Raw genomic sequence first — 7,514 nt, forward strand, 5'->3', positions numbered from 1 at the left:
ATCGCAAAATGGAAGATTCTTCCAAGTTTTGGCTTTTTTTGGAATGCCCTTTTTGATATTATGCCTAACAAGGATCTTCCATGGATCGTTACCATCCATATAATGGAAGATCCATTTGACAAAGATGGCAATACCCTAAGTTTTAAGGTCTCTAAGCACTAATCCCCCAATGATTTTATCAATATGACACCATTCCCATTTAACAACATGCATCTTTTTATTGCCTTTACCATCACACCACAGGAAGTTCCTAGTGATTTTTTGAATTTCAAGAATAAGGTAATTGCTAAACATCCAGACAGAGGAGCATTAGATACTATAAGAGGAAAGAAGCTTCTAATAAACTTGGACTCTACTAGCTAAGGATAGTTTTTAGTTTTTATAATTATTTTTTAAGTTTTATTTATTTATTTATTTTTAAATTAGTTTTTTTTTTTTTACTTTAAATATTGATTTTGAGTTAAGCGAATATGATTAGCGATTAAGATATTAGTATGATTGAAGTTTTAGTTTTTAAATTGTTTTATTTTTTTTAAATTAGTATAAATTTTCATTTAAATATTGATTTTTAGTTTAGCCAATATGATATTTGTGGGAGTTGTTTTTTTTTTATATTTTTCATATTAATTTTTCGTAATAGTTTTTTTTTTTGTAGAGATTATTTTTAAATTATTATTTTTTTCATATATTTAAGTTGATAGATTTTTAATTAGTTGATTTTTTATTTTTTAATGGTTTTATTCATATATTGAAGACTTTAAATTAATAAGTAGGAGATATTTTTGAACAAGTTAAATTATGATATTGTTATCAGAGTTTAACTATGTAGTTTTTGAAGCAGTGGCACTTCCATTAATTTAGTTTTTAGTTTTTATAATTAATTTTAGTTTATATTTTTTCATATTATTTTCTTATTAATTTTTCATAATAGTTTTTTATAAGAATATTTTTTAGATGATAATTTATTAATATATGATAAATTAAATAAATAAATATTATTCATTTAATTTATTAGAAAATTTTATTTTATATATACATTTATATTTAGTTTTAATTTTTAACCCTAAATAATATTTTAATGTTTACATATAACTTAGTTTCATATTTTAATGTTTACACACACTTAAGTTTCTTATAGAAAACTTTTTGATAACATTGTGTAAAACAGCTGAACTTTTTGGAAAGGTCAGGCATCTCAATACTTTAGTTAGAACGAATTAGAAGTGCTTATCTACAGAATTTAGTCCATGATTAAAACTCTACTTGCAATCCCATTTACTTAAAATTTCTTACCAAAAAGAAATAGCAACACATCATTAGATAGCTCTACAGTTACCTGAAAATTTGCTAAGCTCGGACGGTGCTTTGACAACCACACTGCTAGTTGTGAAACCCATGGGAAACCTGTTCTTGTCATCAAAACGACCATCATGAATATAACCCTTATAAAAAACAGGGACTAAATATAACAAGTGCAAATTTTAAAGTTCTCCAACGTCCTGCTCCTGGCTCATTTGAAACTACATCACTAGTAAATCACCCCATAATGCCAATGGGAAATCCTTCATTTAAAGCTTTTGGTGGTTGCTGATGATGCGGGAGAATCATAGAAAAGCGAATCACAGCATTTCTGTGGGTAGAAGTTTTTGGTGAAGCCTAAAATGACTTAAAGAATCACAGCATTTAATAAAAGATTGTGAGGGCATTTTGGCAACAAGGAAAAGCTAGGGGCATTTTCTTAGAGGATTAACTCAATTGGTGTGGCGGGCGAAGGGAGGTATTTGCAGCATTTCGGTGCGGAGCAGTTTTGGAGTCTAAAATTGCTCAGAGACTGACAGAATTTAATTGATGATTTTCAGAGACTGACAGAATTTAATTGATGATTTTGAGGGATTTTCGTAAGTATTTTTTTTGGACAATCAAGTATTTTCGCTTTCTCAATGGAGAAAACGTTTCGACACCATTTGGAGTGCCATTACTGAACCTAAGATTGTTCACTTTGCTTGGTGCCTTGCCTTCCAAGGTCTTCCCTTAGGGCCTCGGCTCAAGCACATTGGGGTTCATGATCCCAAATGCCCCTTCTGTGGTCAACCTGAGTCTTTTTTGCATATTTTTTGGTTTTGCAAGCGTGCTCAGAATTATTGGCATTGGATTCATGATTTTTTCAAGCCTTTTAGCCCCGAACTTTTTTCGTGGCACATGATCCTGCTGGGTGATTCCTCCAGAATTCCTCAGAAGTTCTCCCAGATTTGGCATACCTTGAGGATGGAAATTTTATTTTCTCTATGGAAAGCTAGGAATGCAGTTTTATTCACTCACAGTTTTTTAGATGTTAACATTGCAATGTACAGTAAGGCATGCATTTGTAACAATGTCATTTACAGATACAAGTGCAAGCTACTAAAGTTGCCCTGGAAGTTGCGCACTTACAGGAATTGTTAAATCATTGGGGCAATGCTCCATGCACCATTGTCAGAGTGCTTCCGGATGCCTCAACCGATGCCTCTTCGTCTCGCAGTCACCGTTCCCGATGCTAGTCCTCTAGCTGCCATTCACACATGCCACGCTCCTAAGGTCCCCGCCACCGCTCTCCTAGCGGTGGACATGGCGGTTGGAGGCGCCGCTCCGCTTCCCCACCGCGTGGTGGTTCTGGCTAGTCCTTGGCTCCTCCCCCTGGGCGGGCTTCTGGCCGGTCCCCGACTCCTCCCCCTGGACGGGCGCACTCTTGCAAGTTTCCTCGGCTGGCCTTGAAAATTTCTCCTCCACGGCCAGACAAGAAGAATGCAGAGACTGCGACTACCCCAGATCCTGCTGATGCTGCTGACGGTTGGACTGTTCCCAGTCCGCCCCACAATCCCACTGATGCATGGGGATTTCCTGATAAAGACGATCCTCCCTCTGCTGGTACTGCCTTGGCAGCTTGAAAGTCTTTTCTTTTTTTTGATGAATAGTTCTTAGTTTCTGGTTGAGGCCATGTTCTTTTCGGCTTCAACCATTTGAACTCATTCACGGGGTGATCCTGTATCCCCCGGCCCCTTTTTTGTGAATTGTAATCTTAGTAAATTTTATTAATTGAAAAGGACTATTCATCAAAAAAGATCGAAAATAACATTTGTGAATTTGGCAAAAAAACATTAACTCGGTATGTTATTTTATTTGAGTATTTGATAATATATAATATTTATATTTAGGTGAATCAAATCTAATCATGTATTAAATTTTTGAATTTAAATTTTTCAATAAAATAAATTATTGAGCAATTTTAAATATTTTAGAACTAAATTTAATACCAATGTGGTCTTAAATTATTAGTCAATTTACTAACAATTTTTTTGTAAAATTCGTAAAATTATGAATATTCACCACTAAAAAAACTCTACTTTAGATACAAGATATAGAAGAGAGAAAAGAAATAGACTTAGCAAGTGTTACTAAATATAAAGGTTGTGTAAATTTAGCATTATTGCAGCCTCAACTAGTTCCCATCTCAGTTTGAGCGTCCACATCCAGCTAAAGACAACACAGACTGTTAAAGGAAGCTCTAGAAATGCAAGACATGACACATAGCTTGCCCTATGATTGTATAAACCTAGCACACTAGTAGTAAGCCTTTGCATGAGAAAATAATCAAAGAATCGTCCACTCGTATGTCACAAATGACAGAAGCAATGCTGTCTGTTTAACATAACCAGTTAGCATTGCAAACATATTCTAGGTATGTTTAGTATCTGTTCCATTTCTCATTTTCTCCTTTGATGATAAACTTCAAGTTCCCTTTCCTAAAGTTTATGTGGCTAGATCTCAACAAACTAGATTCCATGGGAGCCATTATTTGTTGGCCAATGTTAGTCTCCAAGAAGAAAAGAGTGTTAATGAACAAGCCCACATGATTATGAAAATAGGATCCTCCCTCAAAAACATGATTTCAATCCGACATGCAAGAAAAAAAACCATGAAACAACTGTTCGCAGCCAACATAATCTCGAGATCGTCAGCAACTTTCCATTTAGGATGGATCCCAGCTTCCTACGTCAACAAAGGAGTACAGATCCCAAGAAATTTGGAGATCAATGACAAATTCAGGAAGAATGTTGTGACTCCTCGGTAGACATCCATTCACTTTTAAGAATTGAGATCTCTCACTCACATATATAGTTTAACAGCCTTGCATGCACCGAAAAATAACCATGAAGTGGCAGAGCACCAGCAATCACAAACTATTAGTAAAACTATACTATGCGAAGAAAAAACAAATACCCAACTAAACCTCAAGCACAAGCTCACACAGAAGCTCCCCACTTCCCTCAAACCACACTGCCCAAAATAAAAAAAACCTCCTTGCATAGCAAAACCCCTAAACAATGCCCAATACTCCCCAAAACAGAAACCCAACACCCCTCTAACAGCAGAACCCTGCGAATGGAACAAGAAAATGAGCCAAATTCAAATGACCCTGGCCTCTCAGGCACAGCATTGCGAACATTGCAAACAAAAAAAATCTTCTATCTTGATTAGCGGAAGATATTATTCATAACAAGTCAAATTGTGGAATTTATCATAGGAATCTTAATAACTACACAATTGAATTATAACAAAAATATCAAAATAAGAATAAATATATTTCACTCAAAATGTCTCCTTAATCTCCGCTCCACTCCTGCCCACTTTCGAAAAGCCAGCAACAGCAGGTGATGCACACAGGAAGCAGATCAAAAGAGCGGCCAATCAAAAAAGCAATTCAACAGGTGCTGAGCACAAGAATACTGACGCTGAAGACAGCAACATTGCCCATCACATTTGGTTGAGAACACCATTCCACTCGGATCTGCATTTAGTCGAAGACGGAACCAGCAATTGCAGAGACATTAAAATATCACACAGATAAAAAACATGAGAGATGAGAGATTTTAATTTAAGGGTTTGAATTGGGGGTTTGTGGGGTGCGCCAAGCTACTGCGGTAGTGCAATACAGAAGCAACGTTCGTGAAGGAGGTGGATAGAGTGGATCAAAGACAAACACCAACTAAAAGATAAGCATTTAATTCAATATGTAAAATACAATGACATATCACAATGTGCTACAACACTTCATGCATAACTAAAATCCATTACAAGTCCTTAGAATGCTACAACATTCCATCCACTCATGATCCACAATGAGTAATATGAGAAACCCAAAATGGGCTCTGCTGAATACATGCCCAGCTTATTCTATTTATAAGAAAATGCATATTAAATGTTATTTTGACCATGCATAGAGCAGTTAGCTATTACAATTAATGTTGGACGGTGAGATTAGTGTGTTGGTCAGTGCTTGGACGGCTGAGGATGGCTTTGTCTGCTGCTGACGGCTGTTTGTCTGTTGTGCAATTACTTTGGATGGTGCTGGAGTGTGGGCTGGACGGTGGATGATCAACCAACCCCAAGGCTACCAACAATTGATAGAAATTAATTCCTCCAACACTCCCCCTTAATTTCTATCATTAATGCTACTGCATTTATATCGTTTTCCCTCATCATAATCACTTTAGGTTTTGTACGGATTACCAATAACCGATACAATATCAAAGTGGTTTTAAGTTCACTACAAACTTCTCAAACATCACACAAATGGTTTCAAGATCACTATAAATTTTGCACTCAAATGGTTTATAAACCAAGCACTCATTGGTTCTAATGACCATGAATCATCACGACAAAGAAACTATCATCACTCTAGGCCTTTCTCCTTATTGACCTGCATCAAACTGATTATTGAGTCCATATAAAAAGAAATCCATCTACCGAGATACATGGGTGCCCAACCGTTGTACTCGCCACTTCTATAGGAATTCTTTTCACATACATGGTTCATCAATATGTCAAACCAAAAACCTTTGAGGTGTTGGGCACAACTGATAATGCACCCCATACATTCACATAGCCCATTAACAATCATTACAAATTCAATCTTCAACACTTGATTGAGGGGATATAACCACATCTTAACAACAACATATTTAGATAGATATATTCTCTCACTTCTGATCCCAGCACTTTTATCCAATCAGCACACACACAGACCTTTGCATCATAACAACCAACTCAGCACCAATACAACCTACTTTCACTTACTATAGCCACAACTAACTTCAATAACTATTCTATAACATCAGACATGCATACTTCAAACACAAAGATATAATAAACATTTTCATGATCCAAATCTTCCATGCCATGTGTATGCATTCTCTGGCACTCCGGCTTGCATAGAGATGCTCCACATGCTTCTAATTTATGAATGACAGTGTCACACAACACTAACTCAAACACACTTCAACTTTGGCTTCTTTCTTTTCGTGGCTTCTCTATTTCTCATAGTAGTCTCTTGATTTGTTCTTCTCTTTCTTCTTATAGAAGATAACTTCAAATGCCATTTCCTGTTGGGCTACATTGCCACAACACTCTTCACCGATTTTAAACTTCTCGAGCTCTCCACAATCTCTAGGATCATATTCCATTAGCTCTGATACCACTTGAAGGAGGTGGATAGAGTGGATCAAAGACAAACACCAACTAAAAGATAAGCATTTAATTCAATATGTAAAATGCAATGACTTATCACAATGTGCTACAACACTTCATGCATAACTAAAATTCATTACAAGTCCTTAGAATGCTACAACATTCCATCCACTCATGATCCACAATGAGCAATATGAGAAACCCAAAATGGGTTGTGCTGATTACATGCCCAGCTTATTCTATTTATAAGCAAATGCATATTAAATGTTATCTTGACCATGCATAGAGCAGTTAGCTATTACAATTAATGTTGGACGGTGAGACTAGTGTGTTGGTCAGTGCTTGGACGGCTGAGGATGGCTTTGTCTGCTACTGACATCTGTTTGTCTGATGTGCAATTACTTTGGACGGTGCTGGAGTGTGGGCTGGACGGTGGACGATCAACCAACCCCAAGGCTACCAATAGTTGATAGAAATTAATTCCTCCAACAGCTCAAAAGCCCTGGTAGCAAGCTACCATTGTGGGTCTTCCCCCTCAAGAAATTAATTTAATATCGTGTGGCTCATTGAGCCACGTATCAGATATTAAACTGATAAGAATAGATACTACACTTGATCTTAGCCAAAAGGCTGAGAAAGGTATGCTTACTCCACATTCTCCCTCCCTCATTTTTACTCGCTTTTCCTCCTCATGCTTCCCCGGCTGCATGTGGGACAATGTATATCTCAATCGAGGATTCATAGTTGGATATTAATTGTCTTTTGAGCGACCTGCAACCTTCATGTCACCTCTGAAATTTCTCGCCTACCACAAGAAGCAGCTAAAGATTTCTGTTTTGTAAATATTTGAGAATGGTTCAATATGTCTTCCATTCCTCCCAAGAATAAGATCGATATATTTGGATATTAGGAAAAGGTTTAATTTTCTATAATAATAAGACTCTCTTGAAGGAACATGTTGGCGATTGGAATAGAATTGATATATACTTTTATTATTTTCATTGAAATAT

At 36.4% G+C, this 7,514-nt stretch overlaps 1 non-coding gene across 1 annotated transcript; it reads right to left on the minus strand.

Moving 5' to 3' along the window:
• Window positions 1–6,955: 6,955 nt before the first annotated feature.
• LOC149566479 (U2 spliceosomal RNA) lies at window positions 6,956–7,147 on the minus strand. Its single transcript, XR_016363149.1, has one exon. It is a non-coding gene; the product is annotated as a U2 spliceosomal RNA (small nuclear RNA).
• Between the last annotated feature and the right edge of the window lie 367 nt (window positions 7,148–7,514).

The sequence above is a fragment of the Cupressus sempervirens genome, chromosome 3 (genome assembly GCF_028749045.1).
Source record: "Cupressus sempervirens isolate cs-2001-9-10 chromosome 3, ASM2874904v1, whole genome shotgun sequence".
Taxonomy (NCBI): Eukaryota; Viridiplantae; Streptophyta; class Pinopsida; order Cupressales; family Cupressaceae; genus Cupressus; species Cupressus sempervirens.